The 27,127-nt window shown below is 39.4% G+C and overlaps 1 protein-coding gene across 11 annotated transcripts in view; it reads left to right on the forward strand.

Annotated features, from left to right (window-relative positions):
- Positions 1–19,985: 19,985 nt before the first annotated feature.
- NRIP1 (nuclear receptor interacting protein 1) overlaps positions 19,986–27,127 on the forward strand; it is a 190,684-nt gene continuing 183,542 nt past the window's right edge. For 6 of the 11 annotated variants that reach the window (XR_009563680.1, XR_009563682.1, XR_009563681.2 and 3 more), the window contains exon 1: positions 21,495–21,671. The gene's annotated coding sequence lies outside the window, so the exon portion shown is untranslated. Of the gene's footprint in view, positions 20,148–20,424; positions 20,819–21,494; positions 21,672–22,214; positions 22,236–27,127 lie in introns of those variants that run through there. The other 5 variants (XM_030877767.3, XM_060297894.2, XM_060297892.2 and 2 more) reach the window with 4 other exon arrangements.

A 27,127-nucleotide genomic window follows, 5' to 3' on the forward strand; every position in this document is an offset into this window, starting at 1 on the left:
AATGCTACAAGAGTATCCTGGCAAGTGAAATCTCAATGCCCACATCTCTAGAAACCTGGTCCTGCCTGAAATCAACACTGCATATGGGACAGAAAATTCTGCCAATGGATGCCAAATTTGAGGCAGTTCTCCAGGCCAGTGATGACAAGGCATCTAAACACGGCAGCCTAGAAAAGCCGAGGCAACCAGAGTAGATAGGTGACATGGGCTATGTTTTTAAATGCTTCAACCTGAACAATGTCTAAATGTCTTGGGCAGTTGGCACCAAGCAGATACCAGGTCACACAATCCAGCAGAATTAGTAGAACAGACTCCTCACTGAAAACCCCTCTGACCTGGGAACTTTCTGCCCATCCAGACCAAACTGCAACGGACCAAGACGGTTCAGTCTGGACGGTTCAGATGCTTGATCGTGTCAGAGCCTAAGCAAGGTACTACCCAAGGTCTTTCCCAAACTTTACAAGATCCTTATTATCCTAGGAAAGTGGCAGCATATCCCAGCAGTGCTATTAACAATTGCTCCTTATTTTAGGCATGTCCTGGATCCCAGCCTAAACCCTGATCTATTGCTCTGCTCTTTGTCTATCTGGCTCCATTTTCTAGCTTTGGTATCTGTGACCCTTATCACTTGGCAATTTTTGCTTTGGCATTTTTGGCCTTAACTTCCTTCTCATTATAGAGAAATGAAGAAAAGAAACAAAAAGCAAAAGTAAGGATCCCACCTTTTCTTTCAGAGATAATCACTGTAAGCATTTTAGTGGTATACCCTTCCAGATGTTTTCCAGGTCTATTACACACACACATACACACACACACTAATTCTACATATATATATGCCCATATGAGATCATACATGAAAGGTGTGTATCACAGTGACTGGCACACTCTAAACACTCAGTAAACATGAGTTATTGTTATATATCTGATTTGTAACTTGTTTACCTCACTTGGTAACATATAGTGAATATGCTCCATGTTGAAAAATATTTTTCTACATGTGATTTTTAATGGATATAGAGGATGTGTCATAATTTAATCCCCTATTGTTAGACACAAGTTATTTACACTATTTTGCTATTAGAAACACTATTTGCTATTAGTGTTATTTATACTATTTTGCTATTAGAAACATTTATATTCCAGGATAACTTCCTAACATTAGAACACAGGGTCAAAGAGTTTTCATAGTTAAGACCTTTGATATAAAGTGGTAAACCTTCCTACAGAAGACAAGCATATACCAGTTTATGCTCTCCCATCAACCACATGGTGGAATATCAGTGCATTTATTCATTCTTTTATTCAACAAATAAATTTCATGAACTGTGATAAATGCTACAGATACTTTGGGGAACAAACAAACAAGGACCTTGTTCTTCTGGTTATGCCATTTAAAAGGGGGAGAATAAACATTAAATAAATATCACAATAATCAATTACAAAGTTTAAAAAGTACCATGACTATAAAAACAAGATGCTATTAGATGTATATTGGTTATATATCTATATGTAACAAATTACCCCCAATCCATAGTGGTTTAAAACAACAAATATTTATTATCTTATGGTTTCTATGGGTCAGGAATCTGTTTACAACTTGGCTATATCCTCTGAAGAGGTTTAATATGTTTATCTTAGAGGATAAGGCAGGCCTTAGTGAAAGATTAAATGTCGTTGAAGTAGAGAAAGAAATCAGAAAGTATTCCCAGGTTCCTGGCTTCAGCAATTGACTGTAGCCATTATAGGCTTTATTATTACTATTTTATGGTTGTTACTGTTATTTGCTTATTTAATAGGAAAAAGAATTTTCCCATTTGATTCTTATTTTGCATTTCTTTCCATACGTTTATTGGTCAAGGTATTTTGGTCTAGTTATTTCATGCCTACTATCATGGCAGGTATAATACTATTTTTCTAAATAGTAGAATTCATATTAGAAACTTGGTCTTCAACATCTTTGTAAGTAATTGAACCATTCGAAAATTTTAACATATATTAATAAGTGAAAAGGTAAGGTGCATAATAATGTGTTTATAAATGCATGTATAATAATACATTTATGTTTGTAGTGGTACCTGTGTTTGCAGATGCTTAAATTGTCTGTAGTAGAATACAGAAGAAACTGGTAATAGAGGGTTTTACTGGAGAGGAACTGGAGAGTTGAGGGATGGAGAGAAACTTACTTTTCCTGTATACTTTGTCTATCTTTTGAATTTAGTTCCTTACACAGATATTATCAGCTTTAAACATTGCAGCCTACTAATAAGTCAATAGGAATATATGATGGTTTTGTTGAAGTAAAGATGTGACACACTTTAGTACCCATTCTATCATTATCTCATGGCTAGTTCACTGAATGAAAAAGATATATACAAGGGCCTCCAGGAGAATTCATTTTAAAATCTGCTGGCTCAAAAACACGTATTGTATCATTGTAAGAACTGAATATAAAAAGTCATTCTTGCTGTCTGGTAGCTGGTACCCTGAGACCATTAGTAACAATAGTATTCTGCTCTGTATATCCGTGTGCCCTGTTTGTGTATTGTCTCTACCCAGGTATCAACTATTTAGCACTCACTGTTGAGCCTGTGCTATTTGATTCACGTCCTTAGCTCCTCTGCCACCTGCCTCTTAATCATTTTCCTGCTCATTAACAGCTCCAGTGGGCATAGTCATAAAGGGGAGGCAAAATTCCAATAAATTTATTTGTTATTGTTAATTGTACATATGAAAGGTTTTAGAAGGAAAATGTTGAGTTTAATGATTAAAATGAGATGTTTCAAACATTTCAATTTATTTTTTTCTTTTTACTTTTAATTCTTTCACATTTATGAACTCTAATGATGACAAAGCACTGTTTTTTTTCTTTTGCTACCAAAAAAATATTATCTGCATAAAAGACCCCTTGGATGTTTACTGGCCACTCGTTCAACATTCCAACGTTTATCCCCAAATCTGAGGAATAAAAAGTGAAGAAACAAATACGGTAGCAGGTATTGACATGCGATGTTTCAGAATAGAAACCAAAGAAAACAACAACAACAAAACGTAATAATACATAAAACAAAGTCAAGTGGTGTGTGCATGACTCAAGAACGAATACAGAAAGCCCAGATGTAAGATGATTGCTCAGAAGCAAACAATTCCCCCAAAACCAGAGAACGACTGTTTAATATGCTTGCTTAAAGAACTGGGAGAAGAAAGAGAAATGAAAAATATGCAAAGATAGGAAGAAGTAGAATGGATAACTGCAATGGTACCATAGTGGACACATATGGTTTAGTAGGTGCCCAATATCCGTTCATCCTATTTTGATAACTGTTTTCAGTTTATCTTTTTGGGGCTCTGTTCCTCTCCAGTCTCAGTTATTAAGGTCCCTGAGGGGAAAATGCTACCTCGACTCCAGATGTGGCAAGTGATCCAGGACTGGCCAATCAAAGCATCACATTTTCCTGGCAGCAGTAATTTGTTCCCAGTGATCCCATGGCCCAGGTCGGGTCAATCACAGCCAGAAACACTGATTTGAGACAATTTATATTGTTCTTTTGAGGAATTGTATCTGTCCTTTTCTACTGGACTAGGAATTTGGGGAATTGAAAGTCAAGAGATATTTTCACCACCTTATGTCTGTGAATGAAGATGAGAAAGCAGCAGACACACTGGGGGTGGATGGTTTCATCCTGCCAAGAGGACTGAGAGAAATCAAGACCCACAGGGCATTGGGTCTTGCATAAACCAACCCCACCTGAACCCATTCCTACTCCTGGACTTTTCAGTTACATGAGCTAATCAATTCGAGTTCCTTCTCCTTTACAGAAGTTTTGAATTGAGTTTTCATTGTACAGAAAAGAGTCCTAAATAATATGTTTTACTCATATAATTTACTGAGGGAGAGAAAGATGGTCTCATTATTGTTTGACTAACCAGTATGTACAGGTAGGGATCATGTCTTGTAGAGCTAACTTGCCCATACATTCCCTAGGAAGACAACCCAGCTCTGGTGGGTCCATGAGGAGCAGACTCTTCTAATGTGTGATAATAAATGCTAGTATTTCTACATTCAAAAATTTTGAAAATTCCACCCCAGTGTGGAATCTCAGGAAATATCTAGCACTGGCTTACCTAAAATTTTTTAATAGAAAAATATTGACCTGTGAAAAAATGTGGTTTTGAGACTGAATAAAAAAGTGAATAAAGTTGGGGGGATGGGAAGATGGGATAGTGAAATTTAGAGTAGAAGTGTGGTAAATGCAAAGTTATTTCCATCCCTAATATAATTGAAATCTCCCTGAATCTGGCAGTGTAACTGATGCCTGGAAAACATGGTAAATTTCACTGTGACATTGAAAGTTGCTGAACTGAAACACTTTTCTTCCATCACACTTTGAAATCATCATCCTAGACTTGGACTTCTGGTAAAGTTGAACAAGGTCAAAACTCTGAGTCACTTGTGTGATAGCTCGATGCCAGGAAGCAAAGACCACTTCAGAAAAATGGGACAGTGACATCAGTTTGCAGTGGGTCACTAGGTACTATGCAGGGTGGCAACTTTTGTGCATCATCCTGTCAGATGCTTCTTGCATGAAATATGAGACCAGAACTCTAATTCTAACAATGTTATAAACAAACCTATGCAATTAAAGCCTAGATCATGACTGGAAACAGAGATAAGCTAATAAGATTATGAACCACCTAAATAGATCCCGAAGCCATATGATGACATCATGAAATTTTAGAAGATACAGCTGGCTTCCCGTGATATTTTTGCAGTTGAAAAATATGTAGCATCTGGTCTTTCGCTTATCAATTCTTTGCTGAAGTAGTTGTCGTCTTAAGTTTCTTTTTATCATGTAGATGTGTTAAGTTTAAAAATAAAGTTGGAAAATTTTGATAGAGCATTCCATCTAATTTCATGTAAAAAATAAGCAAAAATTAGTTGTGGTTTCATAAGCAAACTTTTTATAAGGATGGGCAGTGCCCTGAGCCTTTGCACTTGCATTAAGCAATTTTGTACTCTTGGAGCACCATTAACCTAGAGAATAACGATGGTCTCTTATGTGGAACATTCAATGATTCATTTGCACATGCTCTAGGCATAGGGAAGTAGTGTGTTATATTGGGTATAGGTTTCTTTGGTTCAAATCCCAATTTCACCACTTACTAGCTGTGTAACTTTGAACAAGTTATTTAATCTCTCAAGTTTCAGTTTACTCATCTATAAAATAGAAATAATAGGATCTACTATAAAGGACACAATATTTGTGGAGTATTTTGCACCCTGTCTGACACCCATAAACCCCAGATTTATTATTAGTCACTCATTTAACAAATATTTATCAAGGTCTAAATATGTGTCAGGCACTGTGCTAATCCCTGGGAATACTTGGCCAAGAAGAAATAGATTCTTAACAACTAACTGGTGTATAGGATCATCTCTGACAAGTTAATTGTCTGACACCAATCTGCTCCATTCGCTGACCCTCTGCCTAGAAGATCCTTGGGAAGCTATGTTTCTGGCATCCAGTTAGAGATGATAAAGCGTTCATCCAGAGAAACAATGTTAAGTGATGAAGTTTAGTAACACCTCTACAACATAAAAGAATGTGTTCTGAAAATATGCAATCACACGCTGTTATCAAAAATGTAATTCTAGGTGGGAAGAGCCATGATGTGGGAAGAGGCATGGAAATAATATTCCAGCATCTGAGTCTGTTACTGATGGACATAGCTGAGGCCAATCTCACTGACCTCTCCTCTGGTTCCACTTCTATTACATCTTCTCTGCTTCCTCACCACTGACCACTGTCACGGCTGCTGGCAACGTTTCCTCTGTCTCGGCTCCTGTCACCCCTGCCATGTGTCATGTCATCTCCATCACACCAACTCCAATGCTGTCCCCACTGACATTGTTTCTAGCTGCTCCCAGATCTGCTCACAGCTCCTCCCTGAGCTCCAGGAGCTCACAGTCTAACAGGGTATGGGGCATTTGGAAATTTGACCATATCCAAGCCTGGATGAAGTAAATACTAACAAAGAAGTATAAGAGATACCTTATAGAGAAGGAAAAATTTTACGTATAGTGTGGTATTTGAGCTGACTCTGTCTTTTGATAGAAAATATAAAAGAAAGACCATCTCAGCCTATGGTAATGGCATAAGCCACTAAAAAGGTCATCACTTCACTGTTCTTTTAATAGTACAAAACCCCAAAACCAATGAAGACTTTCAACATGATGATCCAGCCACTTATATCTTCTGGAAGGGCATAGACAGGTCAGTTCTTTCAAGTATACCTGTGTGAATGACCCTTCTGGTTTTGCAGGGGGCTAGAAGAAGCTGAAAGGATAGCTTTTTGTTTTGTTTTTGTTACGTGCCTAATTTACTGCAAGTGGTAGATGTTAACACAAAATCCATCATAATATGTTTTTGTGTGCGTGTGTATTGGGGGATGATGTGTGTGAATATGAATAGACAAACACACACACATTACATTTAAAACAATGATTTAGAAATAAGAGCTAATGCGCATTCTAAAACAATTAGTCTAATTTCTATAAAATAATTGTATACAGTGATAATATGAATTATTTCTACTGGTATTTGTTACTGGATTTATTTTGTTTCACATGCAAGAAGTTTCGTGTTTTCATTTTCACTACCATAGGCTAATTCAAAAAGCGTATACACTATATTTGAATATTAATTACCAACTCTCTTTGTGATGACTTGATTAATACCTATAATCCTCATTACTCACCTGAGTTTTATAATCATGGTGCCTTTGATCCATATGATATGTGGAAACAGGACATGACTAAATGAGACAGTTCAGGCTCATGGTGTTCAGATATGTCCATGAGAAACCTTTAATGCCATCACAATAACATTTCTTATCTCTCTTTACCAGAGTAGAACACAATAGAGCATGAGAAATGCATATGCCTAGGTTTTAACAAAGAGCCCATTACCATATTAGACTTAGCTGGGCTCAGTTAACTCTGAAGGATCAAAATACAGGCTAATGATCCAATGAGTGCACTTTATTGCCAAATGTCTTCCAAATTAAAGAGATTATTGTAGCAAATGTTTCATTACTGTTTGACTTAACAGACAAACCACTATTTTCCCTGTGAGCATGTTTTAATCAAAATGGAGAAGGCAACAGATGCTGTTTGATAGTTTTCAAACCTATACTAAAATTTTTTCCACCATTGAATATATTTCAAGTTCCTTTAAAAGTGATATTAAGAATGCACCCGCCCAAATTATGTAGCTCGGTTCACTTCAGAGATTTCTCGCTATTTTATGTCAATTCTCTTTCACACATCATTCAAACAGGATTAAATTCTACATGCTTTAAACATACAATGCGTTGAAGTAGTGAGAGTCAGCCTGGCTTCCTGGAAAGATTAATTAAGTGCATCAGCTTTTTCCTGGGCAGAAAGAACCTGTAAATTTGGTTCTTTGATGCAGGATTGAGCTACTCTCCTCCAACGGGGCTGGAAGAAAAGTGTTGATCACAGGTAAGTCTATCCTAAAAATTAGAATGTCTTGTTCACATCATGTAACTGAAGAAATTTGAAAATGCCTGAACTAGCAAAAAAACCCCAAAAAACAAAAAAGAACCAAAAAACCTTCATTGGCCTATGAAGTGTCTCAAATTCCCACTCTTCAATTCATTCCTTGTGAATTTTCTAAAAGCTCCTCTAAGGAGTTCAACATAATAACCAGCCAACTTATTAACAGGGATTAGTGTATCTGAGCCATTGGTATATCTATGTCCCTGGAAGAGAGCAGGCTTCTAGGAGAATGAATGAAATCAAAGGTTTTCATATTTGTTCAAGAAATGAAACATCGTGGCAAAGCTTTTTTCGTAACAACCTGAAATGTTGCTACAGTAAACTAAAAATGGCTATATGTTTTGTGCAAATTCAATACCCTATGAAACAAGATTCGAGTATGCTTAACTGGTAGCAGAAACTAGGTTTAACAAAAAAAAAAAAAAATCAGAAAAATTTTAGTTAGAGAATGATCTGACAGCTGATTTTTTCCCATGCAAGTTTGGAAAAGATGATCTTTATTTGATTTTGAAAAGCAGAAAGTCTTGATACATCAGTATTTTTCTAGAGCATAGTTTGTAAACCATTGGATTAAATTTTTGATGGTTAGAGATAAGTGACAGGTAGCAGGTTGAGAATCGGGGGTAGGTCTATGAATATCCAAGAAGCATGATGATAAGTAGCATGAAGTGGTGAAAAGAGACTTGGTTTATGAATAAAATGTCTCAGTTCTACCGAACATATTACCAACTCTACTCCTTATTAGTCTTCTGTCATTGGGGCAAGTTATTTAAATTTGAGGGACATCCAGTACTTCACTTGTAAAATGTGAAGTAATGCCTACCTGACTTAACTTACATAATTATGATGATCTTCAAGAGACAGATGTAATCAATAACACTTTGGAAGTTATCAAGTAACATCATCTATCTTTGATTCTATGCCACATACCATTGAGTCATCATTTGATGTTTTAACATCTCTGACATTGGGATGTATCTCACAGTCACTGTCTGTGGGTGTCATTTGCCGGTGTATCTACATCAAAACATGCCCAATGGAGGTCAGAAATTTGGAAAAAAAAATCAGAGATAGTAGCGGAGCACTCTTTTAAGAAATGCTGCATCTCCAAGGCTTCCTGATGACAAAAACGACTAAACTGCATTTTAAAAATACAACACATAGACATCGATGACTGAGTCAAAAAGTGATTCTTTGGAGACAGATTCAATGTGAAAACAATTTAGGAATATCTTAAAGAATGTATTTTACTTATATTTCACTTTTATCTATACATAAGAGTGATAAAAAGATTTTTTAAATCTATGTATAAACAAGTTTAAAACGGTTCTTCAAAAAAAATATAAGATTAAAATTCCATGTTATAAGAAAGCGTTATGTCATTATCTGATTGCAGTCTTCTTTCTTAGTAGTACATACTACAGTTGATGGTGTGTGAGAAGGAAAGTTGGTACATAAATATACAATGTAACTATGAAGTTGTACTAAAATGAGTTAGAAAAAGGGCGTTTATTGGTAACAAAGGTAAGGTTGACACATGTTACAGCTTTGTTTAAGGCTGGCCTTGATACCAAGGAAGAGATCATGGAAACAACAACAACTACTACTACAAAGAGACCTGAAAAGTTCTGAGGTGCATGAAAGCCGTCTGGCATTAGAAAAATAAATTTTACCCCATGGGAGGAATCTGAATCTGCTTCTAATTGGTCAAGTACCATTCTAGCCCTAAATACTGACACATTGACAATCAGTGAAGCTTCCTGGAAGGGTAATAACATCTGTAAAAAATGACTTGATGACAGGACGTTAGAGTAAAGCAGCTTTATCAAAGCGAATCAGGGATGACCATATAGGAAAAGAAAAAGTATGCTGGTAAATTCATCACTCACGATCGAGTTCAATAGTGAACTTCTCAAAGGAAGAAGCCTTTCCTTGAACACCCAACATATGAACCAACACCTCCTTCCTCCATAACATGTATCTTAACCATATCTTTATTAAAGAATGTATCAAACTAAATATTAGCTGTCTCCTTCTATGGATGTCACAAAACTAGTAACCCTGGTTTGTTCATTTGGTATCAAGAGAACTTGATATAGTGTAACACAGGGTACCTAGTAGGCAATCAGTAAATTATTGGTGAAAGTATGAATATGTTTAATATATTTTGTATGTGAGAATCACACACATTAATTTGTAAGCAGTTTGCAAATAAGATTAACATGCTGTTACAATATTAGAAGTCAATTTTCACAGTGTAAAAGATAATGACCTTGCTAGAAACATTAGTTTATTGATCTACTACACCCCATCTTACCCTTCTAGTTTTATCAGCCCTATTCACAGTCTTGGGAAAGGCAATCCTTTGTACTAAGTGAACTTTCCCTCACCTCCATTCATTGGCTCCGGCTGATAGACCAGGGCTGATAGACTTGTCCATGAAAGGAGTGGTCCACTGGCTGGTCTATAGGTAATCAACATTTCTCTTTGGAGAATTGAACCAACAGACAGTCTGAACAAGCGGATAACGAAGGCACATTTTTGGTGGAGCACCAGGATCAAGGGCAATGGTCTCCTGAGAACTAGTGGGACAACATTTTCTTGGATTCCATATATGTTACCCCTTGGAATTTCCTTTTTTCTCAAGTTAATTGAATAGGCTTTTCTTCCTTAAAACCAAAAACACTTTTTCCAAGAGTAAGCACATTTTCTGTATCCCAACATGATCATGATATTGTATACTGGCTAATGTGGTTGACCAACTTTCCAAGAGCTAGAATACTATGAAATATGATTAATGCAAAATTTACCCAAATATAATGATCCTTGGATGAATTATTGTTCATGTTACAACCTAAGATACTTCATGTGCTTCAGAAACTTTGGGTCTTGCACTCTGCTGGATACTTGACTTCACATTCTCTCTTGATTTTGACCCACTTTCAGCTCCAGATAACTTTTTTTCTTACAACCAAACAGTCCTGTTCCTCAGGCATTCATATAAGCTTTGCTAGTGCCCCACTTGGAACCAAGAAGTCCACATGATTAGAATGAAAGAGGGTGGGAGTGGAACTGAGCAGTTACTGATTCATCTGTATAAGGACATATATACCAAACATTTTTGAAATGTTATTACTGGCTTTCAAATAGAAAGGTAGGCCAACATACAACAACAAAACAAGAAAAGAACCTTAGAGCAAATGGGAAGCATACTGGGTCAACTTAATTCATGCTGTTTATTAATTTTATTATATATACTGTTACGATTTTCCTCAAATTTGTTTATTAATTAAACTATAATTAAAACTCAGAAATAATCCTTCCACCTCTAGTAAATACTGCAGAATAACACACTAAACACCACTCTCTCTCTTTCTAGCATGACTTTCTGGTTACTAGAGACCAGAAAGGTGAATGTTATAGACATTTCTCAGACTCAGGTGAAACCAGAGTTTCACATATGACTTGGTTTCCACCAACCAGATGCACCTGTATAAGACAAGAAAGGTAGATATGAACATCATGAGACAGAATCTATGGGGCTGTTCTGGCAAGTAAGGGGGTTGAGGAGTTTGGTTCTTCTACAGAACTATGATGGAGGATCTAGGATTTAGTCTGTATCTTCATTAGTGTTAAGTGACAGATGATGAGTGGAGTTTCCATTTGGCCATCCCATTGTACAGCTGGACATTTCTCCTATGTATCCTCTAAACCTGGTTCCTGGGGCCCAGAAAAGATGTTGTAAATTATCTATTACATTATAATAAACCTTTTTTTGCTTAACCCAGCAAAATTTAATTTTGTTTCCTGAAACCAGGGACCATGACCTATGTAGTAATTGGTACCAGAAATGAGATGTTGAAAAGTACAAGTAATACTGATTTAGTAGAAGCAGTTGGGAGTAAGTGGTGAGGGTCTAATTTTAATGTGGTGGCCAAATATTTGGTTGATCTGTCACTTGCTTACCTTAAAAAGCAGAATGTTTGCTGACTGAGGCTATAATGTTCAGGGAAATAGTAGAACAAATTCATAGTATTGGTAGGTGGTGGTTCATTTTTGCTATCTTTAGCAAAATCTTAAGAACTAGATGAACTCAGTAGAGGTGGAAAGAAGCAAAGATTTGCTAAGAGAGGCATTCTCTGCCCATGCCCACTAACTACACTGATGGAGAGTCCAGTGATTTAGAACTTGCAATGTTGAACAACTCATCTGCTTTTGTATTTGAACTTGAAGAAGTTTTAAGCTGTAGCCCTGAAACTACAGTCTTAGCAGGAGGTAAGGCTCTTAGTTTGTCATAAAGCAGAAGCGATATTGCTGGCAAGAGATGATGAACTGTATTGCTTCCCCATCTAAGCCTATTATTTCAGATGCTCTCAAGGTAGCCACCATTAATTTAAGGGCCAGGGGGATGGGCAGAGAACAGAGCCCAGTAAATAAAAGATGAGAATTTGCAGGTTCAAAACCATGTCTGGGCAAGTCTTTTGGCTATGGTAGTTTGTACATGGAATAGAATCGAAACAAATCAAGTCTGCTAAGTGTTTGAAGGAATTATCTTCCCAAAGAAACTCCAGACTTGGTCTGCAACAGTCTGTGATTGTTAAAACTTTAAAACAATTCCTGTGCCCCAATATTTCAAATTTCATGAAGTCTCCAAAAAGGGCATCCTTCTCATCGTGCCCACCTCGGATATATTTGTTGAGGAAAATTGACGAGGATGAACCTCCCAGGGGCAGATCCAGGAGCAATAGAGGACAAGGTATGAAGGAGAACATTCAAGAGAAAGAACCAGGAGTTTCCAGTTTGGCCAACAAAGGAACTTCCTGAAATGCTGAGGCAGAGGGTCCTGGTTATTCCTGCTCAGTAGGTTTTGATAATTATAATGGAATGGTAACTAATGTCACCAAATGGACAGGCTTATTGCAATGATCCATTTCTTCTCCATCACTAAATCTTATGTGTGCTGGTAGCTGAAAATGTGCCTTAGTTAATTGGTTACCAGCCTACAAGAGCCCCATCTGGGCCTCTTAGAGAGGGCTGCATATCAGTTATCGAAACAACAGTAACAGAAAGAGACTTAGGTCTTGATCCATTGGAGAGGCAGTGAGACTATCTATTTATGAAAACAAAGGTGTGCATGTTGGTTTGGAAAACCAAAGAGGCAGACCATGCCAGAAAATTGTTAATAGCCTAACCTGGAGGTTCTAAACTACATCGACAAATCATTTGATATGTTTCCCTTTAAGATGACTTTCCCCTTACAGGTGGAATTAACTTAGTGACTCACTTCTAATTAATAGAAAAAAGTGAAAGTATCCTGTGTCAATTAGGAAACCAGGTCATAAAGGACACTGTGACCTCATCATTGCTTTCTCCTGGATAGCTCACTCTGGGGGTAGGTAGCAGCCATATCATCAGGATACTCAAGCTGCTTGTGGAGAGGTTTGTGTGGCAAGGACCTGAGGCCTCCAGCCAATAGCCGTGTGAGGACCTGAGGTCTCCTGCCAACAGCCTTGTGAGGGAGTCTTCTTGAAATTGGGTCCTCCACCTCCAGGTGAGCCTTCAGATGACTGCAAACTCTGCCAATATCCTGACTGCAACCACGGGAGAGACCTTGTGTCAAAACAATCCAGCTAAGCTCTTTCTGAATTCTTTACCCACCAGAAACTTTTGAGATTATAGTGTTTCTTGTTTTAAGCTATTAATTTTTGTGATGATTTGTTATTTAGCATGAGACAACTAATATACGCACTCAATATCTAGTCTCATCTTCTTCCTTAGAAACCAAATCCTGATTTTATTTGAGTATTATTTTTAGCTAAAATACTATATACCTCACACCCCCTCTGGTTACATCCAATTAGATGTCAGCAGGAGTTGTTGGATGCTCCTTTCAGGAAAACTCCTTTAAAAGGTGGTAGGCCACCGACATTCTTCCTGCCTGGAATGCAGATTTGATGACTGGAACTCCAGTAGGCAACTAACATCATGAGGCAAACTTTAGGATGAAAGCTAAGAGCTAACAATGAGAGAATAGAAGCAATTCTGGGTGCAATCATTCTAATAATGATGGTATCATCAAAACAGATCCCAAAATGCATTTGTGACCTTTTTTTACATTGGAGAAAAATCAACTTCTACACTGGTTAGGTCAATTTTAGTTCTTGTTTCTGTTACTAGCAACCAAAAGCAGTTACTAGCTGATGGAAATTGGAATTAGATCTCTTCGATATGTGGCTTTTAGGAAATATAATACACTGAACTACCTAACAGGATAAATCATTTAGCTTTGTAGGAGTAGTTACTACTGTAAATTATTGAGCTTTGTATCTGGTATAAGCCTTTCTGGGACATGAATGGTATATGCTGTTTATCCAGAATTCTTTTCCTAGGTCACCTCTGGAATTCTATATTGGCATTGATGGAAGACCACACACACACACACACACACACACACACACACTCTCTCTCTCTCTCTCTCTCTCTCTCTCTCTCTCTCTCTGTCTCTTAGTACGGTGTGTACACTAAATTACTGACACTTGGGCCGTCCTGACAAAACTATCCTTCATCCTTACTGTACTGTGTCATTTAAGAATTATAAAGCAGCCAAAGTTAATATCCAACATGTAATTTTCTGGATATATATACACATACACACATATATATGTGTATATATATATATTATTGAGCAAAAATAATTTTGAATTGTAGCATATTTTAAAACATTTACAGACTTTATATATTGATACAGGTCAAAGTTCTTTTTTTTTTTTTCAAAAGGAGAAGCTAGAAATGTTTTTTATTGTTTATTTTGTTTTTTAAAAAATACATAACAACTTTATTTAGATATAATTCACATACCATACAGCTTACACATTTAAAGTGTAAAACTCAGTGGTTTTTAGTGTATCCACAGAGTTATGCAAACATCATCACAATCAATTTTAGAACACTTTTATCACTCCAAAGAGAAATCCTATTAGCAGTTAATCCCCATTTCTTTCCAAACCCCTCCCCAGCCCTAGGGAATCACTACTGTACTCTATAAGTTTGCATATTATGGATATTTCATATAAATGGAAACATACGGCATGTGGTCTTTTGTTACTCAGCATAATCTTTTCAAGTTCATTCATGTTGTAACATGTATCAGCAGTTCATTCCCTTTTTATTCCTGAGTAGTATTTCATTATAAGGCTATACCACATTTTGTTTATGCATTCATTAATTGATAGATATTTGGGTTTTTTCCCTTTTCTTGATATTATGAAGGGCACTGGTGTAAACATTACTGTACAAGTTTTTGTGTGGAGAAGTTTTCAATACTCAAGGGTATAAAATTAGGAGTAGAATTGCTGGATCATAGGCAACTCTATGTTTGACCTTTTGAGGAATGGCCAGACTTTCTTCCAAAGTGGTTGCAACATTTAAAATGTTCACCAGTAGTGTCCGAGGGTTCCAATTATTCTGTATCCTCGTCAATCTTGTTCTTAACTATTTTGTTTTCTTTGATTCTAGCTATTCTTAGTGAGTGTGAAGAGGTATTGAATTGTGGTTTTGATTTGCATTTCCCTGATGGTTAATGAAATGGAGCATCTTCCCATGTCCTTAATGTATATCTTCTTTGGAGAAATGTCTATTCATATCCTTTGCTCATTAAAAAAAATGGGTACTAGTCTTCTTATTGTTGAGTTGTAAGTTATTTACATATTCTAGATAGAAGTCTCTTATCAGATATATATATGATTTGCAAATTTTTTGCCTATTCTGTGGGTTGCCCCTGAATTTTCTTGATAGTGTACATTGAAGCACAAAAGATTTTAAGTCTAATATACTTCTTTTTCCTTTTGTCACTTGTGCTTTTGGTGTCATGCCTAAGAAGGCTTTGCCTAACCAATGTTGTGAAGATTTATTGCTATATTTCCTTCTTAGAGTTTTATAGTTTAGTTCTTATATTTAGGTCTATGATCCATTTTGAGTTAATTTTTGTGTATGGTTCAAAGAAATGGTCAGATTTCCTTTTCTTCTATGTTGACATCCAGTGTCCCAGCCACACTTATTAAAAAGACTATTCTTTCCCCATTGCATTGTGTGAAATCTTGCGGGGGGGGGGTGTATGTGTGTGTGTGTGTGTGTGTTTGAGGGCGAAGGTAATTTTAATTTGGTTTTGTGGAAAGATAAACTATATAAGAATTTTATGTTTCCTAAACTAAACAAATCTGAAACATATTGGTCAGAGTCTACGTCTATGTCTTTTGAGAGTCAAACAATTGCACAAATGGCAAGCATACATCATGTTTTCTTTATAGCTTTCTTCCCCACAGAATCCTTAATAATTTAGGAAAACAGATACAGTCATCCCTTGGTATCTGCAGGGGATTGGTTCCAGGAACCCCCCCCCCCAAAACCAAAATCCTCAGATGCTCAAGTCTCTTACATAAAATGGCAGTAGTGTTTACATATAACCTAGGAACATCCTCTCTTATACTTTAGATAATCTCTAGATTACTTACAACAGATAATACAATGTAAATACTATGTAAATAGTTGTAAACACAATGTTAAATGCTGTGTAAATAGTTGTGGGCAAGCGGCAAGTTGAAGTTCTGCTTTTTGAAACTTTCTGGATTTTTTTTTTTAGGAATATTTTCCATCCATGGTTGATTAAATCTGTGGATGTGAAATCTGCAGATATGGAGGGCTGACTGTACGTACTTGGCTTTAGTTGAAGGTTATCTGAGTAAAATCTCTAAAAATTAATAGGATCATGTTTTACCCAGCTGATTTATTATACAGATGTACGTTTGTGAAATCCTGAAATGTTGTAGTCATTTATGACAGGCTGCTTAATGAGATCTACATGACCCATTTCTACATAAAAGGATAGGATTCCATGTAATATTTACACGTACATACTAAGCTGACATATCATCAAAACTGACAGGTTTTCCTTAGCTTCATTGGGATTTCTTGGCTTTTTGGACACCTTAACTATACTAGACATTTTCTTTTTTGGAGAATGAGAAGGCATCGTCCACATTTGCCTTTCATTAAAGTATCTGCCTTTTCCTTGCACACTTTCAGCTGCTTCTATGCAAACATTTTCGGGTTGTTTTTGTTTTTTGTTTTTAAGATCCAGTTTTCAGGATTCATTTTAGTGAATAAATTGAGTGCCCTGGTTTTGCCAGTCCTTGGCTGTCATGCTCCACAGAAAGTAAAAGGGCTCCGATCTCATTAGGGAAAACTGCACAGTAACCTGCAGACAGGGTGTCTAAACATCTTCATCTTAGCTCTTCAGACCTTTCTCGGTACTCAGGGTGCTATAGCACATGCTTACTGCTGCAGCTTCAGACGGGTGACTGCCTCAAACAAAGGCTAGGGTGGATTTTATACTCCCTAAGTAAGTGGGCATGGAAGAACTGGAGAGCAAAACCGTGGGCTTCTATAGCCAGGAAGATGCTTGACAGTAACTAGCATAGAAGTAGTTCTGTGATCTAAGGAAGACTTTTAAAAAAAAGTTTATTCAACCCCAAATTTACAGTGTTTTTTAATGCTGTATGGCCAGTTTACATTTACAGTCCACCACCAGAGTTAACAGAAATAAAAGTAATTGTAACCACAGTATGGTTAATGGAGACACAGTACATAAAATGTAAACTTCACTGATTCTCTAATTGGCACAAAAGCCTAGACAGAAGAAAGTGGTCTCTATAACATAGCAGAGCTAAACACCAGTAATCAACACAAAATTATAGACTTCATAAGATTCAGATTTTCATCTTAAGAAAATTTCATTTGACTGTACTATTAAAGATTTCATTTGCCCTCTAGAGAGCTGCATTGCCCCATACGGTAGCCACTAGCTACACATGGCTAGTGTAAAGACCTAGGAGTTTTTACACTAGGAGTAAAAAAACCTAGTGTAAAAAGCACACTGGATTTTGAAAACTTAGTGTGAATGAAAGAATGTAAAATATTTATTGAATATTTTTTATGTTGTGTATACATTGAAATATTTTTGATACATTGAGTTAAATATATTACTAAAATTAATTTTACCTGCTTCTTTGTATTTCTAAAATGTGGCTACTAGAAAATTTAAAAGTACATCTGTAGATCACATTTGTGGCTTGCTTTATATTTTTATTGGACAGTGCTTCTCTAGAGGCTGAGGGACTATAACAGCGTAACTACACTGGAATTCCATCTGTATATATTTCTGTCAGCTGTCATAGTTCATTAGTCACTAGTTCATAGTGTATAAGGTGAGTTCAATACTTCTCAATGTATATTTTTGTTTTCTTCACACCTCACCACTGTTAAACAGTCTTTTCCCTCTCCTGAGAACCTGTTTCCCACTTGGCTACTTGGTAAATTCTAACCGTTTAATAGACAGCTGAAGCATTCTTTTCTCTGTAAAATTTTCTCTGAGCTCCCTTACCCCACACCTGTACCCCAAGTAGAAACAAAGACTTTTCTCGGGAATCATGACAGTATCTTGCCCAATATCTACTGGATATCTACGGTCTACTGTTTGCTGTGCACAGGGATAGGTGCTGGAAGTGTCCATATGTGAACCAGAGGGATACAGACCCTGTGCCCAGAGTGCCTGCCTTTAGAATGGGATATAGATAAGTAAACACCCAGTCACCAACTGGTGTGAAAAATGCTATAACGAGAGAGATTCAGGGAGTACATCATAAGCATGCCTCTCCCAGACTACTTCTTTGTGGTGGATAAACATATTGAGCCTGAACTATACGTATCTGATCCCATAGGAACCTGAGTTCATAAAAATAATTTTGTGTTTAAGTATAAAAGCTCAAGGGCATCGTTTTCACATCACAATCAGTTAAAATGAGAGTTGTCTTCAAAATACAATTACTGCATAGGTATTCTTATATTACATATATGCCCCAGTATCCTTGCAATGACTCTCTTAGCCAGGAAACTGAGGTACTGATTTTTAAAAAACAAAGAACAACAAAATAGCCCCAACACAATTAGAATGATTAAGTAAAAATGAATCCCACGAAAGGTGTGCAACTTACTTAACACTAATGTACTATCAAAAAGAGTTCAGGATTCCAATGACTGGATTTCTGTGGGGTTGAGAAGACAGATGAATAACGAGGTGAGCAGCTTTATTAAGTCATCTAACATACTGCAGTAGACTTTTTAACACTAGTGTTAAAAGGGGCAGGACCAGTATTCGGCTTGTTGTATTAATTGTGTAATCTTACTTACTTGGAGGTTGTTTATCTACCAACCACAATGATCTAAAACGCACCTAAGAAGCAAAAAGAATGCTTTTCAAAGCAACATTTGAGTAGTCCAAATATCTGTCACAAAGTCTATGCACTAAAGTTCATGTGCCTTTCTCCTTGGTAAGCACATCAGTTCCTCACACGGGACCTATTTAGTTTTACTTTAGACTGAATTGTGACAAGTGAGGCTATCTGGATTCTCAGTCTGCACCAGACTAGAAGCTGCCAATCAGAAGAGGAGGAGAATGTTGGAGACAGGCTCGCTGGCAAAAGACAGAAAAGTCAACAGATTGTCAGTTAGGGAAGGGGGAGAGAGAGAGACTACAAAAGGCAGAGATAATCAGTCATAGTATCCTGGAGTCCTTCAGGGCAGCGATTTATGGCTTATACACCTCCTGGGAGCATCCCTAACACCTAGGAAGAAGCCTGATAGAGAACAGGAACTTGATGTATTTGTTAAATCCACTAACACCTACTATAATGAATACTTTAAATAAAATTAACCCTGAATTCTCCAGAAAAAGCCAAACAAACTGCTTAAGAAAACAGAAATATTTATCATACATTTCAGAAAATCTTTAACAACAGTTAAAAACGATTTAAAAAAAAGAAGTTTGACTCCTTAAAGGGCCACGCTCCAATTATGCTGACCATCACTTAACTGGAACAGTTGCTTTGCATCAATCCTGGATATATGTTGCGCTAGAGAATAGCTGACTTTACTAAGTTGCCTGAAACAGATTTAAAACGGTGCTACATACAAATAATAAGCTATCATATGAGGTTTAAACTATATAAGATGGCAACAGATTGCACAGTTGAATCACTAGGGTGATGTAAAATAATTGTTCTAAAATGCACTATCACCATGAAGCAAAATCTTCCTACCATGTGCCCAGCACTGTGCTAGGGGCTGGATTATTAAGCATTAATTTGAAAAAATGCTTTCTTTTTTAAGATTGTGAAGGTAACCCCAAACTCTTATTCATGTTTTTAAAGGTTAAATGACATTTTACACGCACAACACAGCCATTACATAACAGGCATAGAATACTTTTTACGACTTGGATAGTTCTTTTTTCTTTTTTTAAGTGCACTAGCAACTCTATTTTCAAATGCTATCGAATTCTTAAGGGTCTGAAAACCTACACGTAAGAATGGAGTGTCTCATCCACTCACTTGTTTTGTGTAATAAGTGTTTGAACACAGGCATGTCATTTCGGAGTTCACAGTGAGGCTAAGCTGTACTTTAGCGTTTTCGCAGCAAGCAAAAACAATTTCAGCAACGGTCCTCATTTCCCCTGGTAATTTTTTTTTTTTTCTTTTCATGGCGAGTTACTAAATGCTAGATGCTAGAGTCAAAAAGAAACCTGACATCTGCGGAGGTGTTGAGGGGGTGTTAATAGTTCTAGTTAGATGTTTGGGGAGCGTTGAGGACAAGATTTTAAAACAGCAAATACAGGGAGAAGGGGGAAATGATGGTTTCGGATGACTCTCTCCTCCCTCCACTTTCTCTCTTCACCAATCCGTATGCCCCCCAGTTTAGAGGCGGGTTCAGCGAGATCAAGCTGCAGGAAACCGGGAGGCTCCTCGGCGCTGCCGCCCCGGCCTCGTGATGTAATTGTTATTTCTTACTCGGAGCCTGAACCGCGGAGAGCTGCCCGAGAAGTGGCAGCCCGGTGCCTTCTGCCTTGTCTTGTAGGGTCAGATTCTTCCCGGGGATGGTGTAGATTCGAGAACTGACTCCGCTGGAGACTTCGCAGTGACAAAGCAGCTGAAGATAAACCCTGCTCCCGGGTCCTCCGCCGTCCGAGGAGCTGAATGGGGCGCTCCTCAGGTCTCCTTCCCAGTTTTCCTCTCGGACTCACTCCGCATTTATCCCTGGCTGCCTCCTACGTGCTGGGCGTGGGGTCAAAGTGACCCGCAGTTAGTGCCCGTGCCCCCCAAGATCAAAGCAAGACACACAGATTACAAGGTGGTGCAAGTTGGGGGTGGGCGAGAAGGAGCCAAGGGGACGCGTGTCGTGGGCGAAATGGGAGGAGGGGGACGCCTAGGGCGCCGGCACCCAGGAGGGGACCCGGGGAGTCCCGGCCCCCAGTCTGTGCCCCCAACACAAGCCTTTGGCCTGTGTCTCGAGATCGGTCCCCCCGGGGCCCCGGGAGGAGCTGTCCGGGCGCCTTCGGCCGTGGCGGCGGCTGGACAGAGCCGGGAGCCGCGGGGGACGGCGCGGGCGCGTGGAGCACCCACCTCTCCCCGCCGCCGCGATCCTCCCGCCGCCTCGGGGCCCCGCAGTCCCCGCCCGGCCGACCGGAGGGCGGGCGAGAAGGAAAACCAGCCAACCGAGGGGGCCCCTCAGCTCCCGCGAGCCTCCGGGACCCGGGCGCCTTCCTCCCGCCCCGGTGACAATGGGAAGGAAGGGGAAAAAAGGGTTAAGAAACTTGGCTGAAGAGCTGAATGGCGTGGAGCGGCGAGGGGAGGGACTGGGCCGCGGCGGACTCAGCGGCGGAGGGAGGAGCGCGGCTGCGGGCGGGCGGCGAGCGAGGCGCTCAAAGTCAGCCTCGCAGACATTGCAGCAGAGCCCCGAACTCGGGAGGCGGCGGCGGCGGCGGCGGCGGAGGAGGAGGCGGTGGCCGAGGCGGAGGGACGACCCGGCCCCACGCCGGCCCGCGCGCCCGCACGCCCGCCCGTGGCCTCGCGTCAGCCGCTGCGCTCGGCAGTGCCGGTCGGAGGCAAGAGCTCGCTGGGGCGCCGAGGGAGGACGGGGCGGCGGGGCGCCTTCGCGGAGTGAGCCTGCCGGAGCCCCGGGCTCGGAGCCGCGGCGGCCTCGGGTGAGTGGCGGCCGCGGCTGGGGGGCTCGGAGGAGCGGCCGCCCGCACCGCCGGAAACGGCCGGGAAGCGCGGCCCGCGGCGGCGTTGGCGTTGGCCGGTAGGGCCTCGGGGGCGTCGGGGCGGCGGGGCCGGCGCCGCGGGCGGCGGGAGCGGACGCAGACGGCGGGGTGGGCTCGGTGGCGGGACGAGATGGTGTCGGGGGGGTGGTTTCCGGGGAAATTCCGCCTCTCCTGCTGGGTCCGAATCTCCCCGGGAACTCGGGGGGCCCGGGCAGCGGGGCCGCCAAGTTGTGGAGTTGGCCCCCGGCTCACTGGCGCGTCCGTGCCAGTCCTGGGCCGGGGGGCGGCCTCCGGGTGGCCCCTGAGCCGGGCCGGGGCAGGCGGGGGGGCGTGGGCCGGAGTCGCGCCCCGCTCGTCTGTCCCCTCGGCCCCGAGCCCCGGGCGCTTCTCGCCGCGCCGCTCCTGCTGCCCCGGGCGTCCTGGGCGGCGCCGGACGCAGCTCCCCGCCTTTCACTCGGGTGCCTCCCAGCTCTGTGCTCGCGGATCCCGGGCCGGGGAAAGTGGGTAAGAAAAGGGACCGCGCTCCCGACCCCCGGAGGACCCCCGGGTCCAGCCCAGCCCGTCGGTACTTGTCCTTCCCCTCCCGAGGGAGAGGCCTCTTCGACCCGAGGCCTCAACCATCACTTTACCCCTGAGCCAGAAACCGGGCTCACATCTAGGGTGAGCTCCGTGCAGGTCCTGGGAGGCTTCTGGAGGCTTGTTTTTCACTCATATCTGTGTCCTCTAATACTACTAGTGCATGTTGTTGTTTTATGAAGGGTTTGCCTGGAAATATTCTACAAACCGTCATATCCTTTCCAAAGTAGTTTCCAAATTTTAATCAAGAGTTGGTGTTCAGTCTGAAGGAACAAAGGAATCAACTGTGTCTTAGAGGCGAACAAGCTGGGAGTCTGTGACACATGTTGATCTCTGAAGCATTACAGGAGTTTCTACCTTCTATCTCGTTAGGGATGGCAATTGGGTTTTGAAGATAGTAGAAGAACAGAATGATAAGTAGTTTTGCGTTTTAAATTTTTTAATAAAGCATTTTTATTTCGGAAAAGAATTAAGACGTTCTTAGCCACAAGGATTTTTCACTCAGTTGGTGGAACTGAGTTGGAGTTTGTCTCCGGTAATGTAAATGATTAAATGTGAGATTGTGCGGGAAAACTGTTTCTAGAGGAAGAGAGACCATCCATAGGTGTTCAAAGTGAAAATGGTTGTCCGTTTATAGATGATGATTGCTGTTTACATTTGGGGGGGGGGTGGAGAGTGGTATTTGTGAAGCAAAGAGCTTTGGTAGTTCATTCTTTAAAGTTATGAATTGCATTGAACCTGCTTGTTAGTGAATCATGGGTTTAGCAAGTGGGTGGCATCTTCCTGATGTGATTATTCAATGTTTAATCACTAGTTTGGCACCTTTGTTGAAGAGACACTGAAATAAGTGGACTTTTTAAACAAATGCTGCTTCATCTGCCTGGCACCTAAGTGTGGGTTGCTACCTGGAGTATTTTGAAGTGCTTTTCAGTTTCGAAGTAAGTTGCTCTGGTTTTGCCCAGCAGTTTGGTAATGTGGTTTGAGTTTAGCTGGTTCAGAGAGTAGTGGCTTCATCATCAGTGCTAACTTTTTTCTGCCTGGAATTAGTTCCTAGAGACAAAGAAGTTTCAGTCAATGGAGCAAGCCCCTATCCTGCAGGCTGTAGGATTGTTACTTTAGTCTGTTTCGTACACTCTGGTGGGGAAAGACCTCTTTGCATACTTAGCCCTGAAAGTGCCCTAGGAGCATGAGGAAAATACGTATTAAAAACAAACAAAAAAGAGGACTACTCATTGTTGGTTTTACTCCAGTGCGCTCTCTACAGTGCCTTTGAGGTAGTTGAAAACCAGTTTTAATGTCTGGACCCATTTCCTGAATGTGTCTCTAAACTTTTACTAATTTAACACCCTAAAATATTGTAAGGTTGCAATAAAAAGGTGTCTGTAAAAGAGGCTAAAGGCTCCTCTGACTCTTGCAGTTTTTTAAGAGCAAAACATCATGATAAAAAAAATAACCTATACCACCACCTAGAGTCTTGTTTGTTAGTTTATTGCTCCTGAAGTTTGCTTAAATTGACATGTCTCTTGTGGTTCCGATATAGCCAGAGAATTATTGAGAAATGCTAGCTTTCAAAACGCATTCCAAGAGAACAGTTATTTGTGTAATAAATAGCAAGTGCCAATTTAAATTATCCATGCTACCTTTACAGTGGAAAATTATGACATGTTGAGTGGGCTATTCGCCAAAAGATATTAATTCAAAAGAGTCTAAGACAAGAAATTTGCTGCTTGTGCTCTAGGTAGCTGTCACTGCTTAAAGACTCTAATTCAAAAGAATTTGAAACAAGAAAGTTTCTGCTTGTGCTCCAGGTAGCTCTCATTGCTTAAAGAGTCTCTGCATGGTTACCAGAGATTCAAGAAATCTTACAAATTAAATACCATTAGGACTTTTTGAGGTCCAGGTAAAACAAAAGCAATGATCAAATAAAAATATAAGGGAGCATTACAAGTTCAGAAATGCTGGCCACTTTAAAGGTAAGAGAGAATGTAGGCTGTAGTAGAGTTGTGGTTCAGAGATGTGAAAAGTAAAATCAACATTAAATAAAGTGGTAATCTGTCTTGCTAGTAGTAGTAGCAAGTAGCAAGTAGTAGTAGTATTGTTTAAACACGGTAAAACAATCTGTTAAATGGGAGACCTTAGGAAGGCAGCTCTGTTGCCATGTGGTTTAGCACATTGTCCGGGTAGGAAGTAACATTCCTTCTTTAAGCAGTGTAACTGGAGACAAAGATGCCTCCAAGATCTTTAATTAAATACCAGTTGAACAGAGAGAACTAGAGCACTGTATTAATTCTGTCAAACATCACTATTTTAGAACATTGAGGACAACTAAAAAATGAATTAACTCATCTGAAAGCAGAGTTTTATGGAAGGTGACAGGTGAGGCAAAATATGTCAATCTAATGGCACAAATAGGGAGATAAGGAGATATGTCATTCTTGGCTTTCTAGAAAGATGAGAAGGAAGAAGGTTATTATTAATTGTACAGATTCCATTGCAAACCAGTACTAGAAGACAGTGGCATAGAAGTAATTTTACATCAGAGTGGCTTAGGATATATGATGTTAAAGGGATTAGGTTTTCAGTTTTAAAATTTTACGATTGTAAGAAACTTAACAGGTCATTTTTAAGTGTTTTGAAAAAGCAATGATAGCTTTGTGTATAAGGTTAAAAAAAATAATTCTGCCCCAAATAAGTTCAAAACAGCTAATTTTTATCAAGAGAAAATTGTTCACTTTAAATTGTGATAGGTTTAGTTTTGCTTTTCAAACTTTAGATTGCCGGATACAGTCAGGTTTTAAAGTGTAGGTGAACACAGAAGAGGCATTCCAGTTTGTTTGTCTATACCCCACCTCTCTCTCTCCTTATTGCTCTCTTGCTGTCTTGTCCCCTTTTCTAAAATAAGTAGCTTCTACATCTGTGGATGTTTTCTTCCATGAAAGCTGCCTTCATTTGTAGCTTCCCTTCTTGGCTGTGCTGGGATGAAGGTTCTTTACTCTTAAGCTTTTTCCATATGCCCCTTCACGTGGCTACACACAGTGAGGGTGGGTTTTGTTTTGGTTGGTTTCATAGTGATTTACTGTTAACATGGATGAAGACTAGAGAAAAAAGCATTTACTGTTCTAACAAAACCCTTTGTACCTGTCTTCCAACTAGAGAAATGTTTTTATGAAAAGCAACTTTTGATTACTATTGAAAAGTCAAAGAACACTCTGAACAGAATATGGGGCAGGGAGGGGTGGGGGGCTTTCAGGATAATGAGTTTGAATCTGAGAATTAAATTGTTCAAGATGCATTTCCTTAAGTTGCAGTTTTTTGAGGGGACTGTCTTGGGGGAAAATGAGCAAACTCATTCTGTAATATTTAGATTAACACAACAATTAGGGAAATATGACACCAGGATGGTCGCTAAGACTTGAGAAGGTAAAAATCAAGCGTGTCAGATGGTGAAGCAGGCCAATGGAATGGAACTGAGGGTTATATCCAGGGGTTGGAATGAATAAAAAGTAAATGGAGGAGAGAGATCTTGTTTCCATATCCTGGTTGCATCTGGTGCTGAAGCAGGGACATGAATTGCTGATGGTAATGGAGTTCCTTTTATGAGGTCATCAATATTATAAAAATAGTGGTGGTTTGAGGGGGAGAAATGACAGGTTCCCCACTTGTGCATGTGTACACTGTTTTTGAATGTCTCTTAAATATATCTAAACTGGAAGGTCAAAATTGGGTACCAGCATAGAACCAGGAGTTAGGGAGTAATAGTTTATTTGGAAGGAAATGAATTAAAAATAGACCACCTTTTCTTTATTCTTCTGAGATGTGGTGTTTTCCAAGGGTCTTATCGAACATGGAAAACAGAGTGCTGAGGTTTGGGTGGTGAACTGGAGAACTCTTTCATAAGATTTCTCATAAAGATAACTTCATGTAAATAACCCCAGAAAGAATGCTTTCTTTAAGCACATTACCTTGTGATTCAAGGGTAGGGGGAAAATTAGGACCAAAGAGACCTCTGAAATCTTAGCAGGGTTTTTTTGCAAACTGTAATACAGATACCCATCTGTTGTTTTTTGTTCCTTGAAATTTAATGTTCAAATTGAATATTTAGGATTCTAAAAATTAGAGTTTATTTACAATAGAAATTTCCTATTGTTTTGCTACAGGTATGAAGAGTAATCTTAATTTTTCATAATAAGTATAGGTATTGAGATAAGTAGGATGATATACTAATTGTTGTCACTGTTATATTACATACTCTGCATTATGAACCTTAAAATTCAAATTGATCCCTACACTACCTTGCAAATACTACAAATAAAACATGGCATTTTAAGATATCATTACACCTGAAACATAATTTTTCTTAAATTCATGAAACATTGAGAACAAAAATGAGGAAAAAGTAAAGATGATACAGTTTACCATTGTTATTAGGATTTTGTTAAAATTAGCACCTTGAACCAAGCTAGAGATAACATTTAGCCTAGAACTCTAGGAGTAATATAATGAGAAGCGGATTTGAAGAATTTAGAAGACGGGCACTCAGAAATGTAGAAAAAAATTACTCTTTGAAGTTATGGAAAAAAAGGACTCCACTGTATTTACTTAGTAGTACTAAGATTTTTTTTAAAGCTAAACAAGATAGTTATTGAAGATAATGTATGGATAATTACCTGTTAAAGAAATTATAATTTATATGTTTTTTGATTGAAATAAATTCAAGAAGAACTCCAGAATATGTTGAAACTTTTTCTAGGAAGGTGCTTGTGACATCCATCCATCCTCCCCACCTCCCTCCCTCCCCACCTCCCTCCCTCCCCACCTCC

Source organism: Globicephala melas, chromosome 4 (assembly GCF_963455315.2).
Source record: "Globicephala melas chromosome 4, mGloMel1.2, whole genome shotgun sequence".
Lineage (NCBI taxonomy): Eukaryota > Metazoa > Chordata > Mammalia > Artiodactyla > Delphinidae > Globicephala > Globicephala melas.